Here is a 23,875-nt window from a genome sequence, read left to right on the forward strand (position 1 = left end):
CATGCCACAACAGATGGACCCCAGAGCTCCCAGCCACTGCAGGCAGACTGGAGTTCCGCAGCCCCATGCCATTGCAGATGGACCCCATAGCCAGGGCCGGCTCTAGAATTTTTGCCGCCCAAAGCAAAAACAATTTTGGCCGCCCCCTCCCCTTCTTTAATTACCCCACCCCCGGCCCCGCCTCAACTCCGCCCCTTCCCCAAATCCCCAGCCCTACCTCCTCCCCCCAGGCTCTCAAGCCTAGGAAGGAGGGAGGGAGGGAGGGGGAGAAGCGGCGCCCGCGCTGCGGCCGCTCAGGATCTCCCCCTCCCTCCCAGGTTTGAGAGCCTGGGAGGGAGGGGGAGACTCCGAGTGGCCGCGGCACGGGCGCCGCTTTTCCCCCTCCTTCCCAGGCTCCCAGGCGCGAAACTGCCACTCAGGATCTCCCCCTCCCTCCCAGGTTTCAGAGTCTGGGAGGGAGGGGGAGACCCCGAGCCGCCGCGGCGCGCGAAACAACTGATTCGCACGCCGCTGCTCTCCCTCCCTCCCAGGCTTGAGAGCCTGGGAGGGAGGGCGAGCAGCGGCGCGCAAATCAGCTGTTTCGTGCACCGTGGCAGCAGCAGCGGAGGTAAGCTAGGGCGGCCGGGGCACATTTTTAGGGGCGGCATTCTGGCGCCGGCCATGCCGCCCTAAAAATGTGCCGCCCCAAGCACCAGCTTGTTTTGCTGGTGCCTAGAACCGGCCCTGCCCATAGCTCCCAGCCATCACAGGCAGACCCTAAAGCTCCCATTTGCCACATGTCGCAGCGGGACCCAGGAGCGCCCAGCCACTGTGGGCAGGGGCAGGGCCCCACAGCTTCAGCTGCTGCAGGCAGCGGGGGAACTCCACAGGCCTACACCACTGCATATGGAACCCAGAGCTCCCAGCCACTGCAGGTGGACCCAGGAGTTCCAAACAGCCATTGATGGCTTGGGGACCCTGCAGCCCCGCGTCATTACAAATAGACCCCTGTAGCAAACATGATCCTACCCCCTCTCTAGGGTGCCACTGACACAAAAACAATCTTAAAAAAAAACTACTTATGAATCACTATTGGTTGGCACCCCATTGCCACCCGTATTTCTATGCTGCTGCTGACCAAACCCTCCTGCCAAAATCTAACCCCCAACCCAAAGTTTTAAACCCCTCACCCATACCGGAGCATAAATTGCACCAAAAATTGCTCACCCTGGTCCCCAACCCTAAACCCCTTAACCCAAACCATAGCCCCATCCTCCCCCAACCCTAACCGCGAGCTCTGAGCCCAACCCCGCAAAGCCTGACACCCTCCCCCCCAACTCCCACACTGTGCAAACCCCCAGGAATCCTGCTTCGTTCAGGCCGCCCAGCTACAGGGACTTCGCTCACACACACAGAAGCGGATTCTGCAGCTACAAACATCGTGCGCGTTCACTGGCAGCGCCCACCGCAAAGCAGGGAGTTCGGTCCAACCCCCAGCACCAGCAGCTGCGCCCACGGGCCTGTGGCTGGTTCGCTGCCCACAGGATCCTCGTGCTCCAGCCTGGCGATTTCCTGCCTCTCTTCAGCGACTCCAAACGGTCCTGGGGCTTCGAGAAGTTTCTGAGCCACAGTGCCTGCAGCAGCGATCTCCACCCCCAGCCAGTGACAGCCCGTTGGCTGCCAGCTCGGTCAGAAAACATCACCTAGCGACAGCCCATTGGCTGCCAGAAAACACCAGTGCGCGCAAGCGGGCGCAACCTGTGAACACCCCCCTGCGGCTTTTCGCCAGGCAGGATGGCAGTGCCTGCTGCTGGGGGTCTCCGTTCCTCCGCCCGGGCAGCCGGAATCGGCGCCACTCGGCCTCGACCTGTTTCTTGCGGGCATTCGCTGAGCTCTGACTGCACAAGGCCCTGACGGGTCCACCCAGCATTGCTTTCAAAAGCGTCAGCAATGGGAGATTAGCTCTGTCAGAAAACGTCACTTAGTGAGGGCCCTGTAGGAGATCAGCTTTCAGAAAACCTCACCTCACTAGGCCCAATGGGAGATCAGCTGTCAGAAAACGCCTGGCAGGCTGGCACCACAGCTCTTCTCAAGTTGCCAGACAGCGAGCGGCCCGCCCCCCCCCCGTAACGTAGCAGCTCTTCCCACACTCACCAGCGGGCACTAGATGGGCCCATGCTGCCTTCCAATCCAGGCACTGCCATGCGCCTCAACCGCTCCCCCATGCGCTTCCGTTCTGTGGTCAGACACCCAGAGCCACCGTCACAATAGCGTGCCTAAGACATGGGCAATAACACCCCACAACAAAGCCAGGCAACAGCTTAGTTAAGAGAAGAAGAAAAAACTCAGTGGTTTAGTCTCAAAACCGCCAGGAAACATAATTTTGGCACAACACCACATTTGTGTAATCTTGTGTAATCTCTCTTCTCTAGTTTATTAAAAGTGCCCAGCGCGCCTTCATCACATCGGGCAACAGGCTTCCAGCTCAGGGTGACCACACCCCCAGTCAATGGCAGGCTCCCAATAAGCTACACTAAAAATATGGGTCCCAACCCCAAAACTTACTCAAATTTGGCACCAGTGTCCCCAAACTGCCAGCTTTTAATATTCAAATAAGATATGCCACCCTCAGTCAACTCCTCTTGTTCTCCAGTGGAAGCCTGCCACCAGAGAACAACATTGATATTTAAATTAGCTAGTACATCGCTCAGTCAATTCCCTCTGCTCTCCAGCAGGTGATGTTGGAGAGCTCTGAGCTCGCTCACTTACCTTTCTTCCATCAGCTTCAGGCTCCAGGGTTTGCAAACGCATCTCTAGGATTCTAGCAGAAGAATATCACTTATTCACTTGGGTTAGCAGTTGAGGAATGTCATGCTGTTCTGAGGGGACGTACTTGCATACTTGGGATATTATTGCAAAGATACAATTAGAATTTCTGTTAGACAATTTGAAGGGCAATTTATATTTGGTAAAAACCTTATTTATTGAAAGAAATGCTGTAGTAGTTACTGGGGCTACAAAACACTTTCCCTCCTGGGTGAAACAAGAAGTTAGAATTAGAAAATTACATAGTTTGTTCCAATGTTGGTACAGGTTTAATTTCGCTTATGTGCAAGTTTGTTTAAGGCTGACTGTTTTGGTTTATTGTTTTGGTTTGTTTGTTTTTATTTAGCTGAAGTGGAGCTTTTAATTGACTTTTGCTGGATTGGAATGTCTGACATGCAATACCAATTTTGACATAGTTCTGCATATTTTATACAGATTTGGCCAGTATTCAACAATTCAATTGCTTTATAGGTGGTTTTAATAGTAGGGCTTATTTATTTTATGTTATTTTATCATCCTGTAGTAGCACTCTTTTTTGATAATTTATGACATTTTTTAATTTTTGTTTTTAAAAACAAAATAAGCTTTTCTTAATGTTTGGGTTTTAAATGAAGCATTGTTTACAGTTTCAAATTTTGGTTTCTGATGGTCTATTTAAGAGGATTTGGGATTTATACTAAAATTTGGACAGATTTAGATTATTTATATGGACTTGGACTAAATCCTATTTACTATTTTATTTTAATAAAAGCGATATTGCTATAAACCCTGGCCAGGGGGGAGAGGAGATGAGCCTGGCCTTTAACTGAGGAGCAGAGGCATGGCCCCAATGCGGGTGGAGACAGGTGATGAGGGGGGCGCAGCCCCTCAATGTTTTCTCCAGCCCACCTCACCCCCCCTGCAACAAACGGCAAGAGGCTGATGCCACACCTGCTGGCCACTCTGCATTACCCCAACTGGTCACTGGGTGTCACTGCTGCTCCATGGGAGACCCCCAGTGCATTACCTTGACTGGACACCGGGTGTCACTGCTATGCCAAGGGGAACATGCTCTGTGCATTACCCTGACAGGCCACTGCTCCAAGGGAGACATACTCTCTGCATTACCCTGACTGGCCACCGGGTGTCACTGCTGCTTCATGGGAGATACACTCTGTGCATTTCCCTGACTGGCCACCAGGTGTCACTGCTGCTCCAAGAGAAACACCTTCTGTGCATTACCTTGACTGGCCACCGGGTGTCACTGTTCCTCCAAGGGAGACATACTCTGCATTACCCTGACTGGCCACCAGGTGTCACTGCTGCTTCATGGGAGATACAGTCTGTGCATTACCTCGACTGGCCACCGGGTGTCACTGCTTGCCAAGGGAAACACCTTCTGTGCAATACCCTGACTGGCCACCAGGTGTCACTGCTATGCAAAGAAAAACACATTCTGTGCATTTCCCTGACTGGCCACCGGGTGGCACTGCTGCTTCATGGGCGATACACTCTGTGCATTAACGTTGTGACGGGTTGGATCACAGAAACCCCCTTGGGAGCTGCCACACCTGATGTGCAAAAGACTACCTCTGCTCCTGTTTTCCCTGCCAGCTCAGGACTCCAGCACCCTGTCTTGCTGAGCCAGACACTCCCGTCTGCTGCAGCACAGACCCAGGATCTGAATCACTTGTCCCAAAGTTGCAAGTTTACCTGAAAACTGCTCACAGAAGTGTGCTTATCTCTAGCATTCAGATGCCCAACTCCCAATGGGGTCTAAACCCAAATAAATCTGTTTTACCCTGTATAAATCTTATGCAGGGCAAACCCAGAAATTGTTCGCCCTCTATAACACTGATAGAGAGATATGCACAGTTGTTTGCTCCCCCAGGTATTAATACATACTCTGAGTAAATTACTAAATAAAAAGTGATTTTATTAAATACAGAAAATAGGATTTAAGTGGTTCCAAGTAGTAACAGACAGAACAAAGTAAATCACCAAGCAAAATAAAATAAAATGCGCAAATCTATGCCTAATCGAACTGAATACAGATAATCTCACCCTCAGAGATGCTTCAGTAATTTTTTTCTCAGACTGGACACCTTCCAGGCCTGGGCACAATTCTTTCCCCTGGTACAGCTCTTGTTGCAGCTGAGGTGATAGCTAGGGGATTCTTCATGATGGCTCCTCTCTCCACTTTGTTCTCTTTCACCCCTTTATATATCTTTTGCATAAGGCGGGAACCCTTTGTCCCTCTGGGTTTCCACCCCCCTCACTGGAAAAGCACCAGGTTAAAGATGGATTTCAGTTCAGGTGACATGATCACATGTCACTGCAAGACTTCATTACTCACTTGCCAGCACACACATATACAGGAAGACTCACAGGTAAACACAGTCATCTGCAGGCAATGGGAGTCATCAAGATTCCAAACCATCATTAATGGCCCACACTTTACATAATTACAATAGGCCCTCAGAGTTATATTTTATATTTCTAGTTTTAGATACAAGAGTGGTACATTTATACAAATTGGATGATCACACTCAGTAGATTATAAGCTTTGTAATGATACCTTACAAGAGACCTTTTGCATGAAGCATATCCCAGTTACATTATATTCACTTATTATCATGTTTTTATAAAACCATATAGACTGCACAAACGTAACTGACCATCAGGTGTCACTGCTGTACCAAGGGAAACATGCTCTATGCATTACCCTGACTGGCCACGGGGTGTCACTGCTGCTTCATGGGCGATACGCTCTGTGCATTTCCCTGACTGGCCACCAGGTGTCACTGCTGCTCCAAAAGAAAGACCTTCTGTTCATTACTCCAACTGGCCACCAGGTGTCACTGCTATGCCAAGGGAAATACACTCTGTGCATTACCCTGATTGACCACTGGGTGTCACTGTTCCTTCAAGGGAGACATACTCTCTGCATTTCCCTGACTAGCCACCAGGTGTCACTGCTGCTCCAAGAGAAACACATTCTGTGCCTTTCCATGACTGGCCATCGGGTGTCACTGCTGTGCCAATGGAAACATGCTCTGTGCATTACCCCGATTGACCACTGGGTGTCACTGCTCCTCCAAGGGAATCACTGTGTGTGCATCATCCCGACTGGCCACTAGGTGTCACTGCTGGTCCAATGGAACACCTTCTGTGCACCTTCTGTGGACCCTCTGTTGCTTCTGTGCATTACAGTGAGTGACCACCGGGTCTCACTGTCGCTGCAACAGAAACACATTCTATGCATTACCCCAACTGGCCGCCGGGTGTCACTGCTCCTCCATGGGAGAGAGAGAGACTTCATTAGCCAACCTGGCTAGCTCTCTGGCCGCCCAGCTCTGATGACAGTGACGCCACCAGCAGCAGCAGTGCAGAAGTCCTCACTTAACTATGCGCTGCCCAGAGCAGGCAAAGGGTTCAGGGTGCCCCACAGCAACCCAACAGCCCCACTCTGCCCCAGGCTCCTGGGCCTGCCGCCCGAGTTGATGCTCCCCGAGGGCTCTGCAAGAGCCAGGTTCCCCCACCCAGGTGGCTCTTGGGGGCTGTAAGCAGTCAAAGGGCGGCGGGAAGCTGGGGGGCAGCCGCAGCCCCAGGGCCAAGAGCAGCAGCAGGAGGAGGAGACAGGGGAGCACCCCAGCTGCCCATCCCACGGCACCAGCCAGCGCATCAGTCATCCCCCACTGGCCGGCTCCAGCCGCCAACCTGGCCAGGAGGAGGGCAATGGGGGGATGGGGCAGGAGGCAGGGCTGGCACTTAAGAGGAGCAGAGCCATAGAGATAGGTGGGGCCCTGTACCAAGGGGGGGTGCAGCCCCCCCAATTTTCTGTCTAGCCTACCTCAGCCCCCCCACGGGGAAGAGGATGGTGCCACCCATGGAGGGAAGAAATTGGGGTTTCAGGGTTTAGGGTTTGGATTACAGGGTCAGGGTCTAGGGGTTGGATTAGGGTAAAGGAGAATTAGGTTTAGGGTGTGGATTAGGTTTGGAAATGGCTAGGGGTTGAGAGGGAGAGTCAGGGCCCCCCGGGGGAGGCAAGTGGGGCAATTTGCCCCAGGCCTTGTAGGGGCCCCCATGAGAATATAGTATTGCAATTTTTTTTTATGGAAGGGACCCCTGAAATTGCTTTTCCCCAGACCCCCTGAATCCTTTAAGCAGCCCAGGGGAGAGTAAGATTAGGGGAGGGGAGGAGTGGGGTAGGTTCTGGGAGGCAGGGTTGAGGGTTAGAGGGTTGTGTTTAATGCGAGGGTTAGGATTAGTTTTAGGGATTAGATCAGGTAAGAGTTTGGGTTCAAAGGTGGGTTAGAGTTAAGGGGTTAGGGTTATGGTCAGGGTGGGGGTTATGATATAATAGGGTGATGATCAGGGTTAGTTGAAGGGTTAGGGTGCAGGGGTCAGGGTTGGGTTGCCTAGGGTGAAGGGAGGTGTCAGGCTTTAGGGTTGGGTTGTGGTGTGGGATAGGGTCAAAGGTTAGGGGGAGGAGTTGAGTTAGAGTACTGGGGAACAGGAGTTAGGGTTTGGGATTAGGGTTAGCAGGTGAGGGCTCAGGGTTTGTCCTTTTTGCTCTTCTAATTGCTTGAATTGACCATTCTGTATCAATTTCCTGTAAATGGATTTTAATTCCTTTTCTTAACTTTTCGAAAACATTAGTTTCATTATTATTATAACATCACCTATCTTTTTATGGTGAAATAGTAAATTACAGGTTTTAATACTCATGTTTTGTTTTTGTTTTTTAATGTCAGGCTATTATTTATGCCCATAACACTTGAATGCTGCCTGATTTCCTTGATTGTCTCAGCCCTGCTCCAGAAGTAGCAATTTGTGATGGATGGTGTCTGCCCTGTCAGTTTCCTACCCCATGAAATCTCCATATTAAATTTGGATCTCAATAAAACAAATGTTTTCTAACTTAGAAAAATGTATTGTTAGAAAACTCATTTCATGTGTCCCAATTTCAAACAGAGATTTGCCAGAAGTAGCACACTGTGACATTGCATACCCCATCTGCCACAAATCGCTACTCCTAGACCCAGGGCTGGTGAATTGCATGAGGACAGCAAAAACGTGCTATGCAACTGGTAGAAAATTGGGACAAGGAGCAATTTGTAACAGTACGTCCTGACACTACAGAGGAGATACTGGGATGTTTCCCCCCACCCGACATCAGGCTCTCCACATTAGGGACAGTGGCTGCCAGGGCAGCTGGGGGCTGGTCTTGGTCTCTGTGATGAGCAGGCTACTCTGGGTGCAGGAGAGGGGCAGGTTGTTCAGCAGCCAGGAACCCAAGTGCTTGTCCGTCCCTGAGCAGCTAAGGAGCACAGTGTGCAGCTAGTCCATGGACCTGCTGTAGCGCTGCTCTGTGGCCAGGCTTGGCTTGGCGGTGGCTGCAAGAGATGGGTCAGCATCAAAAACAGCACAGCAAATGGGGAGCTAGGAGCTGCTGTGGCAATCAGCCACCAGCCAAACCCACAACCCTGTCAGCCTGCAGCATCACCATCTGTCCTCCATGTGCCACACACACCTCTCCACCCCTCCTCTGTATGCCAGAGATGCTCATCTATCCATCTCCAGACATCTCTGTTTCTCACTGATTTTCCATGCAGCACCCAACACAATGAGGCCCGGACCTGAGTGAGGCTTTTGGGTGCTGCAGTAGTGGAGCTGTAGGGTGACAGTGCATCTCTAGTCTCAGCCCCTTTTCTCTTAAGCCCGGAGCCATGACTCTGAGTTCACACCTCTCAGGCCCAGATCCCATAGTCCCGAAGATACTCAACCAACCACTCGTGCTCTGTGATCCTGTTACATCAACAAGAATCTCCCCAAAGTCCCCATGAAGAGGAGGAGTGACACCTTGAGCAGGCAGCATGAACTCTCCTCAGCATGGCATGGATCATCCCTGGGTCAGACAGATCCTATATGACTCATATGAGACCACGGGGGGCAAGAGAGTGCATCCCACTGATCCTGATAGGTGGTGTGGACCCTCCCTCTGGGTTGCATTGGGGCAGACCAACCCTCCCCCGAGATGGATCCTCCCCAACCCATGGGAGACTACAGAGTGCCAGGGAGTCTTTTCCCAGGGTCTTGCTCTGTTGCAGGCTCTCCATGTGCTACACCGTATTCTCAGCACATCAACTTTCTACAGCTTGGATTGCTGTAAGGAGTGGAGGGAGGCACTGTTAATGAGTGATGGCAGGTACAAGGATTTGGGGACTCAAAGTGCTGAGGTGTCACAGGTGGGACAGTGCCATGTGTGTCCACCCATCCCCCTCCCCCCCATTTAGGCAGTGACCCCTGGTTGCTATTTCACACTTTAAGAAAAGAGCCAAATGCCACTGTTTGTCACAGGGTAATTTTATTTAACACACAGCATTCTTCATCAGAAACTTACAACCCCCACCTTGCCCAGCACCTGCCCAAGCCAGCACAGTCACTCATGACAGCAAATACCCCAGAACATACAGACCCAAAGGGCAGCAGTTTTAATTTGAAGCAATGAGATAACGCCTAGAGAAGCTAGTGAGGGTCTGTGGGGAAGTAGACAAATTGCAACTAACTACAATGGGGAAAATCATAATCCTCCAGGGAGAAAAACTGACTCCACTGGGAAATCAAACAAGCTCCAGCGAGCCTGGGATTTCCAGCAATTCAGGATTGGAGCAAGAATTCTCCACTTCCCTTCATTGTCTGGCAATTTCCAGGGAAGGGTAAAGGTTAACGAGCCCTTCACAAATGGATAATTCCCAACCCACTGTGGCCAAATGCACCCCTGTATTCACACCCTACACACTATTGTAACAATCTTTGGACAAAATATGCCTTGTGAGGTAGCATTTGAAACTCAGTGATCAATACTATTTTGGTGAAATGGCGGTAGCAACAGTCTGTGTAAAGTTATGAAATTCCACCTATAGGGTATTAAAAGCACAAGTTCCAATTCACATAGCCTGATTAGGTGGAAGTGATCAAGCACACCTGTCCTAAAGAAAGGGATGTGCGTTTGCCTCAATTTGCATTTCAGCTGTAAACAGATTCCACAGAGGATAAGAGAGGGAAGAAAGAAGCAGTATACACTGATGAACAGAAACAGCACAAAGCCTCCTTCTTCCACCAAACTCCATGCTCTCAGCAAGAAAAAACTTAACCTAAGGTGAACACTTAGGAAAATGTTTTTCAAATGGTGACCGAGCTATAAAAGGGAAGGGCAAAAACACCCAAGTTCTCTCTCCCTCCTAATCTCCCTTTCACCTAAGATGATCAGAGAAACAGCTGCTGGACCCTGGAAGCAGATCCTGGCCTGAGGGTTTGGGCAGCAATATTACTGGAACCTGTGGGAAGAGACTTCACAAGCCTAGTTCGTTAAGTTTAGAAAGCATTTTCTCTTTATTTTTTCTGTAACCATTTCTTCTTTAATGCCTTATTACTTTTGTTCACTTAAAACCTCTCTACGTAGTTAAAAAAACTTATTTTATTCTTGAACCAAAACTAATCCAGTGTTGTGAACTGTAAATGGAATTATCCACAAGGTGGCAGATTTTTGTATATTGACCTCCTAGAGGTACAACAGACCTAATCTATCTGGCCTGTCCAGGAGATGGCTGGACAGTGCACAACACGTTTCTGGGGTAAAATTCAGGACAGGGAGTGTGTTGGGGTCACCCTGCATGTGGTAGCCCAGGTCTGATGGAAGCCAAAGTGTGACTGGTGAGTGCTGACAAGCTCTGGGATCAGAGTCGTAGCCACACACAGACACTTGGGGGGGGGGGCGGGGAGCATCACGCTGACAGGCTGTTTGTGAGCTACCCAAGTCAGAGCTATAACAGAGAAGCACGGTGAGGTGTCCTCCCCCCCCCCCCTCGTTGCCGGTCAGGTGACATAGCCCCACACTGGTCAGGATTACAGCCTGGAACATCATACCTGAGCCACAGCAAGAGCCCCCCCGAGCTCCTGTAGTGTTATAAAACAGTCCCCAGCAGAATCTGTTACTTTGCTGTTGAGGATGCTGGAGCAAGCAGACCATGTACAGTAACAGGGGCAAAAGGAAGGTGGGGGGGGGAGCGGGGAAGGTCTAGACAAGGCTGCTCTTCTCTCTCTGAAATGATGTAGTGAGTTTCTGACACCTTCCCTCTCTCCCCCATACACCCTGCTCTTTAAATACTCACAGTCTTCATTCAGGTGTTTACATACAAGTGACATCTGAACAGAGATGTTCACAAATTGGTCTGCTCAGCTGTTCCGATTCCCTGAACTGGCCACTCTTTCCCATTACCTCCAGGAAATGGAGTTTCATACCTTTTAATTCTTAACTTTTCAAGAAACCTTCATATCTTCTTCTAACACTTCCTAGGGTTTTATTGTGACTCTCATTTACCATATTTAATACATTATTAAAAACCAAAACATTATCAAGTCTATTTTTATGATCACATGACTTCACTGGTGCTTGAATTGCTGGTTGGCAGGAATGGCTGACTCTAGACCAAGCGAGGGGTGGACAGCCGTTGCTCCTGTGAAACCTCTTTTTAAAATTTACACACAAGTAAAACAAGATTTTGCTAATTTAGAAAAAAATTTATTAAAATAGGTTTCAACTTGTGTGAAATCACTAAGTTACCTCTAAGCTGCGCAGCAGCATATTAAGCACTGTGCAGGGACTCAGGGCTGTGGCGCGGAGACATGCCTCTCCCCCAGCCCCGGACCTGCTGCGGCCGGGGAAGAAGCACCTATCCTGTGGCCCCAGCCCTGGAGCTGACGCATTAGGGAGAGGTGCCTCTACCCCCAGCCCAGGTGCTGCTGCGGGGAGAGAGAGCTGCGGGGAGTCCTCTCCCCCGCTTCCTCTAGTCCCAGGGCAGCCTGGACCCCAAACCCCTCATCCCCAGCCCTGAGACCACACCCCCAGATGGAGCTCTCACCCCCTCGCACCTCAACACTCTTCCCCAGCCCTGAGCCCCGTCTCACACTCCCAAAGCCTCGGCCCCACACCCGCCACATGAATTTTGTTACGTGCACCAATAGGGAGGTAATATCACCTCCATATTGGTGCACATAAAATTCCTTCCACACATGAGTAGGAAAAATTAGAGGGAACACTGGTTCAAACTCTGACAAAGTCCAACCCATCTGTCAATTCCCTTTCCCATAGACCCAGGAATGGGAAATTGTGGGTGTAGCAAATGGTGACAGGGCAGTCCTCCGCCCTCAACCCTCTCCATTCCACCTTTAGCATTACAACCAAAAAGCACCCCTTGCAACAGCACCCGAAATAATCATTCTGCACAGCAGACTCTGGCCCCACCCCAGCCGTAATCTCACAGAATCCCGTACCCAACGAGGAAGCACACGGCCTGTGAAGAATACTATAGCGAGCACAGACGAGGAATTCAAAGCACTGACCGCTTACTCACAGCCAGTTATGCGGGAGTCAGAAAGCTGAGGACTGTTCATGTCGGCTTACAAGGATGTCCAGTCTGTCCACTCATGTCCACTTCTGTCACTTTCTCCTCAAGATCGGGCTCCTGGAAAAGCGCAGCTGCAAAAGCCAAACATGAGCCATCACTGCACAAAGCTCTATTGGTGCTTCAGAGCTTGCCCTCATCCTAGTCTCCCTCTCCAATGCCATCTACGTTGGCCCCACTCGATGGACAGAGACCGAGTTAACATCGACAATCACAGCCCTGCATGATTTTCATCCCCTCCTACTTCTCCATGGCTCTCGAGACATAGCCTGTGGGTATTCACACGTAGCACGCCTGCCCGTGTCCTACGAAGAGAGATGGCACGAGGAGAGGAGAGGAGAGTGAGAAAGTTGGCCAACACACCAGAGAAAAGAGAGAGAGAAAAAATGGGAGGAAGGCAAGCAACTCACCATCTGGAGTCATCCTCCTAGATGCAACCTTCCGCTGCGTAGGAGACACCGCTCCTGGCCAGAGAAATGAGCAGACCCTGAAAATGGGGGCCTTGTCTCTCGTAAGCTCAGCTGGTCAGGAACAATTTCTTACAAACCCAGCCCCAGCTAACGGGGCGTCCCTACCTGGAGCCCTCACCAAACCAGACACTTATCTCACTGACAGTAGCGACAGCTCCACTGCCAAATGGTCGATTCCTGACTTGCATCAACAATGCTGGCAGGCTCACCGCTCTCACTCGCTTTCCATCTGACGAGGGGAGTAACCTCTGACGTTTGATTTCTTTTCCCTCGGTACTAAACCCGGCACAAGGAGGAAAAACAAATAAAGTTATCATTTCAGTGGGCAACGTCACGTAGGCTATTCTTTTCGCCGCTCCCACACGATGGCGCTCCGCCACGAATCTTCCTCCCCCACCCCATTACGCCTTTAACATTACAACTAAAAAGCAGCCCTTTCAACGGCACTCGAAATAATCACTCTGCACAGCAGACTCTGGCCCCTCCGCAGCCTAAATCTCACAGAGACCCGTACCCAACGAGGAAGCACATGGCCTGTGAAGAATACTACAGCGAGCACAGACGAGGAATTCAAAGCACTGACCGCTTACTCACAACCAGTTATGCGGAAGTCAGAAAACTGAGGACAGTTCATGTCTGCTTACAAGGCTGTCCAGTCTGTCCACTCATGTCCACTTCTGCCACTTTCTCCTCGGGCTGGGGCTCCTGGAAAATTCCCCTGGAAGCGCAGCTGCAAAAGCCAAACATGAGCCATCACTACACAAAGCTCTATTGGTGCTTCAAATCTTGCCCTCATCCTGGCCTCCCTCTCCAATCCCATCTACCTCGGCCCCATTCGATGGACAGAGACCGAGTTATCACCGACAGTCACAGCTCGACTTTAGCGCCCACAACCCTGCATGATTTTCTTCCACTCCTACTTCTCCATGGATCCCGAGACCTGGCCTGTGGGGATGCACACCAACCAGTGTTCTACAAACGGGAATGAGGAGAGGAGAGGAGAGGAGAGGAGAGGAGAGGAGAGAGAGTGTGTTGGCCAACATACTAGAGAAGAGAGAGAGAGAGAGAGAAAAACATGGGAGGAAAGCAAGCACCTGGAGTTATTCTCCTGGAGGTAACCTTCTGCTGCAGAGGAGACACGGTTCCTGACCAGAGAAATGAGCAACCTCTGAAAATAAGGACCTTTTCTCCCTCGTAACCACAGTTAGTCAGGAACCTTTTCATACAAACCCAGCCCTACTGTACTAGGCTTCCCAACCTGGACTCAGGTGGAGTCTGAGCAGAGCCCTCACCAAACCAGACACTTATCTCACTATCAGCAGCATCTGCTAGGCTCCCAGATGGGACAGCTTTTGCGTGCGATCAACAATGCTCAGAGTCTCGATGCTCTGGCTCGCTTTCCATCGCATGAGGACAGTAGACTGATGCTTGACTTCGTTTTCCTTGGTACTAAACCTAGCAGAGGGGGGAAAAAACAAAAAAATTTGCATCTCTGTCTGCAATGTCGCATAGTCTCTTCATTTCACATCTCCCATATCCCACGGCTCCACCCTCAACCCATCTCCCATTACTACGTTACAACTGCAACTAGAAGGTACCCATTGTAACAGCACCCAAAATACTCACTTTCCTCAGGAGACTCTTGTCCCTTCCCCAGCCTTAATCCCAGAGCCTCGTAACTAACAAGGAAGCACACGGCTTATGAAGAATACTTCAGCAAGCACAGATGAGGAATTCAAAGCACTGACCTCTGACTCACAGCCAGCGATCCAAAAGGCAGAAACATGACAACTATTCACGTCTCCTTAGAAGCATGTCCAGGCTGCTCAGGTCCACTTCTGCCATATTCTTGTCCTGCTACGGCTCCTGGACGATTCCTCTGCAAACTAATAAAGCCAAGCAAGAACTATCACTACACAGAGCTATATTGGTGCGTTGAATTGTGCCCTCATCCCTGCCTCCGTCTCCAGTCCCATCTACATGAGCCCCACTCGATGAACAGAGACCGAGTAAACACAGACAGTCACAGCTCCACTTTAGCGCCCACTGCCACGCATGCTTTTCATCCGCTCCAACTTCTCCATGGCTCCCGAGACCTGGCCTCTGGGGATGCACACCTAGCACACCTGCCTGTGTCCTACGAAGGGAGGCAGAACAAGGAAAGGCAAGGACAGACACAGAGAGATAGAGGGTGTGTGTTGGCCAACGTACTAGAGAAGAGAGAGAGAGACAGATAAAAAGACATGGGAGGAAGGCAAGCCACTCACCATCTGGAGTCATCCTCCTGGATGCAACATTCCGCTGCCGAGGACACACCGTATCTGGCCAGAGAAATGAGCAGTCCCTGAAAATGGGGACCTTGTCTCTCTCATAACCACAGCTGGTCAGGAACCATTTCTTACAAACCCAGCCCCAGCTAATGGGGCATCCCTACCTAGAGCCAGGAAGGCCCTACACAGAGCCCTCACCAAACCACACACTTATCTCACTGACAGTAGCGACTGCTCCACTGCCAACTGGACGGCTCCTGACTTGCATCAACAATGCTCGTGGGCTCACAGCTCTCGCTCGCTTTCCATCCGATGAGCGGAGTAAACTCTGACGTTTGATTTCTTTTCCCTCGATACTAAACCCGGCACAAGGAGAAAAAACAATGAAGTTACTATCTCAGTGGGCAGCGTTGTGTAAGCTATTCTTTTCGCCTCTCCCACACGGCAGCGCTCCGCCCCAAACCCTGTCCCCCGTTACGCCTTTAGCACTAGAACTAAAAAGCACCCCTTGCAACGGCACCCGAAATAATCACTCTGTGCAGCAGACTCTGGCTCCTCCCCAGCTGTAATCTCACAGAGCCCCGTACCCAATGAGGAGGCACACAGCCTGTGAAGAATACTATAGCGAGCACAGATGAGCAATTCAAAGCACTGACCGCTTACTCGCAGCCAGTTATGCGGCAGTCAGAAAGCTGAGGACAGTTCATGTCGGCTGACAAGGATGTCCAGTCTGCTCATGTCCAATTCTGCCACTTTCTCCTCGGGCTAGGGCTCTTGGAAAATTCCTCTGGAAGTGCAGCTGCAAAAGCCAAGCATGAGCCATCACTACTTAAAACTCCATATGTCGCTTCAAATCTTGCCCTCATCCCTGCCTAACCCTCTCCAATCCCATCTACGTCAGCCCCACTCGATGAACAGAGACCGAGTTCACACCGACAGTCACCGCTCCACTCTCGCACCCACTCCCCTGCATGATTTTCGTCCCCTCCTACTTCTCCATGGCTCCCGAGACAAAGCCTGTGGGGATGCACAGGTAGCACGCCTGCCCGTGTCTTACGAAGGGAGACAACACGAGGAAAGGCAAGGACAGACAGAGAGAGCTAGAGGTTGTGTGTTGGCCAACGTACTAGAGAAGAGAGAGAGAGAGAAAGGAAAACATCGGAGGAAAGCAAGCACTCACCACGTGGAGTCATCCTCCTGGATGCAACCTTCTGCTGCAGAGGAGACACCGTTCCTGACCAGAGAAATGAGCAACCTCTGAAAATAGGGACCTTTTCTCCCTCGTGACCACAGCTAGTCAGGAACCTTTTCATACAAACCCAGCCCTACTGTACTGGGCTTCTCTACCTGGATTCAGGTTGGGCGTGAGCAGAGCCCTCATGAAACCAGACACTTATCTCACTGACAGCAGCGTCTCCTCAGCTCCCAGAGGGACGGGTTTTGCGTGGCATCAACAATGCTCAGAGTCTTGACGCTCTCGCTCGCTTTCCATCGCATGAGGGCAGTAGACCCTGATGCGTGACTTCGTTTCCCTTGGTACTAAACCCAGCGGGAGGCGGGAACCAAAAAAAAATTAGCATCTTCATCTGCAATGTCGCGTAGTCTCCTTCATTTCACATCTCCCTTATCCCACGGCTCCATCCTCAACCCATCTCCCATTACTACGTTACAACTGCAACTACAAGGCACCCATTGTAACGGCACCCAAAATACTCACTTTGCTCACGAGATTCTTGTCCCTTCCCCAGCCTTAATCCCAGAGCCTCGTAACTAACGAGGAAGCACATGGCCTGTGAAGAAAACTACAGCGACTACAGATGAGGAATTCAAAGCACTGACCTCTTACTCATAGCCAGCAATGCAGAAGGCAGAAACATGAGGACTATTTATGTCTCCTTAGAAGGATGTCCAGGCTGCGCAGGTCCACTTCCACCATATTCTTGTGCGGCTAGGGCTCCTGGACGATTCCTCTGCAAACTAATAAAGCCAAGCAAAAACTATCACTACACAGAGCTCTATTGGTGCTGGAAATCTTGCTCTCAGCCCTGCCTCCCTCTCCAGTCCCATCTACATCAGCCCCGCTCGATGAACAGAGACCGAGTTAACACCAACGGACACAGCCCTGCATGATTTTCATCCCCTCCTACTTTTCCATGGCTCCCGAAACCTGGCCTGCGGGGATGCACACCTAGCAAGCCTACCCGTCTCCTACGAAGGAAGACGGCACGAGGAACAGAGAGAAAAGAGAGTGAGAAAGTTGGCCAACACACTAGAGAAGAGAGAGAGAGAGAGAGAGAGAGAAGGAAAAAAAATGGCAGGAAGGTAAGCAACTGACCACCTGGAGTCATCCTCCTGAATCCAACCTTCCGCTGCGGAGGAGATACTGTTCCTGACCAGAGAAATGAGCAACCTCTGAAAATAGGGACCTTTTCCCCCTCGTAACCACAGTTAGTCAGGAACCTTTTCATACAAACCCAGCCCTAACTTAGTGGGCTTCCCATCCTGGACTCAGGTTGGGCGTAAACAGAGCCCTCACCAAACCAGACACTTATTTCACTGATAGCGGCGTCTCCTCAGCTCCCAGATGGACAGCTTTTGTGTGGCATCAACAATGCTCAGAGTCTCAATGCTCTTGCTCGCTTTCCATCGCATGAGAGCAGCAGACTCTGACGCGTGACTTCGTTTTCCTTGGTACTAAACCTAACAGAGGGTGGGAAAACCAAAAAAATTAGCATCTCCGTCTGCAATGTCGCGTAGTCTCTTCATTTCACATCTCCACCCTCAACCCATCTCCCATTACTACAATACAACTGCAACTAGAAGGTACCCATTGTAACGGCACTCAAAATACTCACTTTCCTCAGGAGATTCTTGTCCCTTCCCCAGCCTTAATCCCAGAGCCTCATACCCAACGAGGAAGCACACGGCCTGTGAAGGAAACTACAGTGAGTACAGATGAGGAATTCAAAAGCACTGACCTCTTACTCACAGCCAGTGATGCAGAAGGCAGAAACATGAGGACTATTCATGTCTCCTTAGAAGGATGTCCAGGCTGCTCAGGTCCACTTCTGCCATATTCTTGTCTGGCTAGAGCTCCTGGACGATTCCTCTGCAAACTAAAAGTCAAGCAAGAGCTATCACTACACAGAGCTCTATTGGTGCTGGAAATCTTGCCCTCATCCCTGCCTCCCTCTCCAGTCCCATCTACATCAGCCCCACTGGATGAACAGAGACCGAGTAAACACAGACAGTCACCGCTCCACTCTCGCACCCACTACCCCCATGATTTTTGTCCGCGACTCCCGAGATCTGGCCTGTGGGGACGCACACCTAGCACGCCTGCCCATGTCCTACGAAGGGAGACGGCACAAGGAAAGTAGAGGAGAGTAGAGAAGAGACAGTGAGAAAGTTGGCCAACACAATAGAGAAGAGAGACAGACAGACATGGGAGGAAGGCAAGCAACTTACCACCTGGAGTCATTCTCCTAGATGCAACCTTCCGCTGCATAGGAGACACCGCTCCTGGCCAGAGAAATGAGCAGGCCCTGAAAATGGGGACCTTGTCTCTCCCGAAAAGCAAAGCTGGTCAGGAACCATTTCTTACAAACCCAGCCCCAGATAAAGTGGCGTCCCTAGCAGGAGCAAGGTGGGCCGTGAGCACAGCAATCACCAAACCAGACACTTATCTAACTGAGAGTGGCGTGTGCTTGCATCCCAGATAGACGACACATAGACATCAACAATGCTCACTATCTCTTCGCTCTGGCTCGCTTTCCATCGCATGAAGGCTTGAGACTCTGAGGCGTGACTTCTTTTCCCTCGGTCCTAAACCCAACACAAGGGGAAACAACAAATCCGTTACCATCTCTGTTGGCAATGTCTCATAGGCTCTTCCTTTTGCCTCTCCTGCACAGAGGGGCTCCTCCCTCAAACATCTTCCCATTACACCTTTATCATTACAACCAAAAAACACCTTGCAACGGCACCCGATATAGTCACTCTGCACAGCAGACTCTGGACCCTCCCCAGCCGTAATCTCACAGAGACCCATACCCAACGAGGAAGCACATGGCCTGTGAAGAATACTACAGCGAGCACAGATGAGCAATTCAAAGCACTGACGGCTTACTCACAGCCAGTAATGCGGGAGTCAGAAAGCGGAGGACTGTTCATGTCTGCTTACAAGGATGTCCAGTCTGCTCATGTTCACTTCTGCCACTTTCTCCTCAGGATAGGGCTCTTGGAAAATTCCTCTGGAAGCGCAGCTGCAAAAGCCAAGCATGAGCCATCACTACTTAAAGCTCTATTTGTTGCTTCAAATCTTGCCCTCATCCTGGCCTCCCTCTCCAATCCCATCTACATCAGCCCCACTCGATGAACAGAGACCGAGTTAACACCAACAGACAACCCTGCATGGTTTTCGTCCCCTCCTACTTCTCCATGGCTCCCAAGACCTGGCCTGTGGGGATGCACAGCTAGCACGCATGCCCATGTCGTACGAAGGGAGATGGCACAAGGACATGAGAGGAAAGAGTGAGAAAGTTGGCCAACACACAAGAGGAGAGAGAGAGAGAGACGGAAAAAAAATGGCAGGAAGGTAAGCAACTGACCACCTGGAGTCATCCCCCTGAATCCAACCTTCCGCTGCGGAGGAGACACTGTTCCTGACCAGAGAAATGAGCAACCTCTGAAAATAGGGACCTTTTCCCCCTCGTAACCAGTTAGTCAGGAACCTTTTCATACAAACCCGGCCCTAACTTAGTGGGCTTCCCATCCTGGACTCAGGTTGGGCGTAAACAGAGCCCTCACCAAACCAGATACTTATCTCACTGATAGCGGCATCTCCTCAGCTCCCAGATGGACGGCTTTTGTGGGCATCAACAATGCTCAGAGTCTCAATGCTCTTGCTCGCTTTCCATCGCATGAGTGCAGTAGACTCTGAAGCGTGACTTCGTTTTCCTTGGTACTAAACCTAACAGAGGGTGGGAAAACCAAAAAAATTAGCATCTCCGTCTGCAATGTCGCGTAGTCTCTTCATTTCACATCTCCACCCTCAACCCATCTCCCATTACTATGTTACAACTGCAACTAGAAGGTACCCATTGTAACAGCACTCAAAATACTCACTTTCCTCAGGAGATTCTTGTCCCTTCCCCAGCCTTAATCCCAGAGCCTCATACCCAACGAGGAAGCACACGGCCTGTGAAGAAAACTACAGTGAGTACAGATGAGGAATTCAAAAGCACTGACCTCTTACTCAGAGCCAGCGATGCAGAAGGCAGAAACATGAGGACTATTCATGTCTCCTTAGAAGGATGTCCAGGCTGCTCAGGTCCACTTCTGCCATATTCTTGTCTGGCTAGAGCTCCTGGATGATTCCTCTGCAAACTAATAAAGTCAAGCAAGAACTATCACTACACAGAGCTCTATTGGTGCTGGAAATCTTGCCCTCATCCCTGCCTCCCTCTCCAGTCCCATCTACATCAGCCCCACTGGATGAACAGAGACCGAGTAAACACCGACAGTCACAGCTCCACTTTAGCGCTCACTGCCCCACATGGTTTTCATCTGCTCCTACTTCTTCATGGCTCCCGAGACCTGGCTAGGATGCACACCTAGCATGCCTGTCCGTGTCCTACGAAGGGAGACGGCACAAGGAGAGGAGAGGAGAGGAGAGTCAGTGAGAAAGTTGGCCAACACATTAGAGAAGAGAGAGAGACAGACAGATAGAAAGACATGGGAGGAAGGCAAGCAACTCACCACCTGGAGTCATCCTCCTAGATGCAACCTTCCGCTGCGTAGCAGACACCACTCCTGACCAGAGAAATGAGCAGACCCTGAAAATGAGGACCTTGCTCCCCTCATAACCACAGCTAGTCAAGAACATTTTCTTACAAACCCAGCGCCAGCTCATGTGGCATCCCTAGCAGGAGCAAGGTGGGCTGTTAACACAGCAATCACCAAACCAGACACTTATCTCACTGAGAGTGGCGGCCGTTCCCCTCCCAGTAGGACGGCTTTTGCGTGGCATCAACAGTGCTCACGGTTTCGTTGCTCTGGCTCGCTTTCCATCACATGAGGGCTTGAGACTCTGAGGCGTGACTTCTTTTCCCTCGGTCCTAAACCCAGCACAAGGCGAAAAAACAAATCCGTTACCATCTCAGTTGGCAAGATCTTGTCCCTTCCCCAGCCTTAATCCCAGAGCCTCGTAACTAACGAGGAAGCAAATGGCCTGTGAAGAAAACTACAGTGAGTACAGATGAGGAATTCACAGCACTGACCTCTTACTCACAGCCAGCCATGCAGAAGGCAGAAACATGAGGCCTATTCATGTCTCCTTAGAAGGATGTCCAGACTGCTCAGGTCCACTTCTGCCATATTCCTGTCCAGCTAGGGTCCTGGACAATTCCTCTGCAAACTAATAAAACCAAGCAATAACTATCACTACACAGAGCTCTATTGGTGCGTTGAATCTTGCCCTCATCCCTGCCTCTGTCTCCCATTCCATCTACATCAGCCCCACTCGATGAACAGAGACCGAGTAACCACAGACAGTCACAGCTCCACTTTAGCGCCCACTGCCCCGCATGGTTTTCGTCTGCTCCTACTTCTCCGTGGCTCCCGAGACCTGGCTAGGATGCACACCTAGAACGGATGCCCGTGGTCCTACGAAGGGAGACGGCATGAGGAGAGGAGAGGAAAGAGACTGAGAAAGTTGGCCAACACACTAGAGGAGAGAGAGAGACAGAGAGAAAAAAAATGGGAGGAACGCAAGCAACTCACCACCTGAGTCATCCTCCTGGATGCAATCTTCCGCTGCCGAGGACGCACCACATCTGGGCAGAGAAATGAGCAGCCCCTGAAAATGGGGACCTTGTCTCTCTCGTAACCACAGCTTGTTAGGAACCATTTCTTACAAACCCAGCCCCAGCTAACGGGGCATCCCTACTTGGAGCCAGTGGGGCCCTACGCAGAGCCCTCACCAAACCACACACTTATCTCACTGACAGTAGCAACTGCTCCACTGCCAAGTAGACGGCTCCAAACTTGCATCAACAATGCTCGCAGGCTCACTGCTCTCGCTCGCTTTCCATCCGACGAGGGGAGTAAACTTTGACGTTTGATTTCTTTTCCCTTGGCACTAAACCCGGCACAAGGAGAAAAAACAAATAAGTTACCACCTCAGCGGGCAGCGTCGCGTAGGCTATTCTTTTCGCCTCTCCCCCACAGCAACGCTGCGCACCAAACCCTCCCCCGCATAATACCCTTAGCACTAGAACTAAAAAGCACCCCTTGCAACGGCATCCGAAATAATCACTCTGCACAGCAGACTCTGGCCCCTCCCCAGCTGTAAACGCACAGAACCCCGTACCCAAGAAGAAAGCACACGGCCTGCAAAGACTACAACAGCGAGCTCAGATGGGCAATTCAAAGCACCGACCGCTTACTCACAGCCAATTATGCGGGAGTCAGAAAGCTGAGGACTTTTCATGTCTGCTAACAAGGATGTCCAGTCTGCTCATGTCCACTTCTGCCACTTTCTCCTCAGGATAGGGCTCTTGGAAAATTCCTCTGGAAGCGCAGCTGCAAAAGCCAAGCATGAGCCATCACTACTTAAAGCTCTATTTGTTGCTTCAAATCTTGCCCTCATCCTGGCCTTCCTCTCCAACCCCATCTACATCAGCCCCACTCGATGAACAGAGACCGAGATGACACCGACAGTCACAGCCCTGGATGATTTTCGTCCCCTCCTACTTCTCCATGGCTCCCGAGACACAGCCTGTGGGGATGCACACATTACACAGCTGCCCGTGTCTTACGAAGGGAGACAACATGAGGAAAGGCAAGGACAGAGAGAGAGATAGAGGGTGTGTGTTGGCCAATGTACTAGAGAAGACAGACAGAGAGAGAAAAACATGGGAGGAAAGCAAGCAACTGACCACCTAGAGTCATCCTCCTGAATCCAACCTTCCCCTACGGAGGACACACCGTTCCTGGCCAGAGAAATGAGCAACCACTGAAAATAGGGAACTTTTCTCCCTCGTAACCACAGCTAGTCAGGAACCTTTTCATACAAACCCAGCCCTAACGTACTGGGCTTCCCTACCTGGACTCAGGTTGGGCGTGAGCAGAGCCCTCATGAAACCAGACACTTATCTCACTGACAGCGGCGTCTCCTCGGCTCCCAGATAGATGGCTTTTGTGTGACATCAACAATGCTCAGAGTCTCGACTCTCTGGCTCGCTTTCCATCCCATGAGGGCAGTAGACTGACGTGTGACTTTGTTTTCCTTGGTACTAAATCCAGGTTGGGAGGGGGGGGGGGATTAGCATCTCCGTCTGCAATGTCGCGTACTCTCTTCATTTCACATCTCCCATATCCCACGGCTCCACCCTCAACCCATCTCCCATTACTAAGTTACAACTGCATCTAGAAGGCACCCATTGTAACGGCACCCAAAATACTCACTTTCCTTAGGAGACTCGTCCCTTTCCCAGCCTTAATCCCAGAGCCTCGTACCCAACGAGGAAGCACACGGCCTATGAAGAATACTACAGCGAGCACAGATTGGAGAAGGAGGCCAGGATGGGGGGAAGATTTGAAGCACCAATACAGCTTTGTGTAGTGATGGCTCATGCTTGGCTTTTGCAGCTGCACTTCCAGAGGAATTTTCCAGGAGCCCTAGACCGAGGAGCAAGTGGCAGAAGTGGACATGAGCACACTGGACATCCTTGTAAGCAGACATGAACAGTCCTCAGCTTTCTGACTCCCACATAACTGGCTGTAAGTAGGCGGTCAATAGTCTGAATTCCTCAGCTGTGCTCGCTGTATTATTCTTCACGGGCCATGTGCTTCCTCGTTGGGTACGGGACTCTGTGAG

The 23,875-nt window shown here is 50.9% G+C and overlaps 1 long non-coding RNA gene across 12 annotated transcripts; it reads right to left on the reverse strand.

The window, feature by feature from the left end:
• Positions 1-9,146: 9,146 nt before the first annotated feature.
• Positions 9,147-22,932, reverse strand: LOC128825180 (uncharacterized). Of its 12 annotated transcripts, none has more exons than XR_008442622.1 (10): positions 22,447-22,932; positions 21,276-22,135; positions 20,122-21,113; positions 19,128-19,966; positions 18,745-18,819; positions 17,850-18,110; positions 15,651-17,694; positions 14,473-15,350; positions 13,319-14,179; positions 9,147-13,000 (listed from the first exon to the last, which is right to left on the reverse strand). It is a non-coding gene; the product is annotated as an uncharacterized LOC128825180 (long non-coding RNA). The 12 variants fall into 12 exon arrangements; XR_008442620.1 differs by having other exon boundaries at positions 15,651-15,793; positions 16,175-17,694; positions 17,850-18,819; XR_008442623.1 differs by having other exon boundaries at positions 13,319-13,454; positions 13,549-14,179; positions 17,850-18,819.
• Between the last annotated feature and the right edge of the window lie 943 nt (positions 22,933-23,875).

The sequence above is a fragment of the Malaclemys terrapin genome, chromosome 17 (genome assembly GCF_027887155.1).
Source record: "Malaclemys terrapin pileata isolate rMalTer1 chromosome 17, rMalTer1.hap1, whole genome shotgun sequence".
NCBI lineage: Eukaryota > Metazoa > Chordata > Testudines > Emydidae > Malaclemys > Malaclemys terrapin.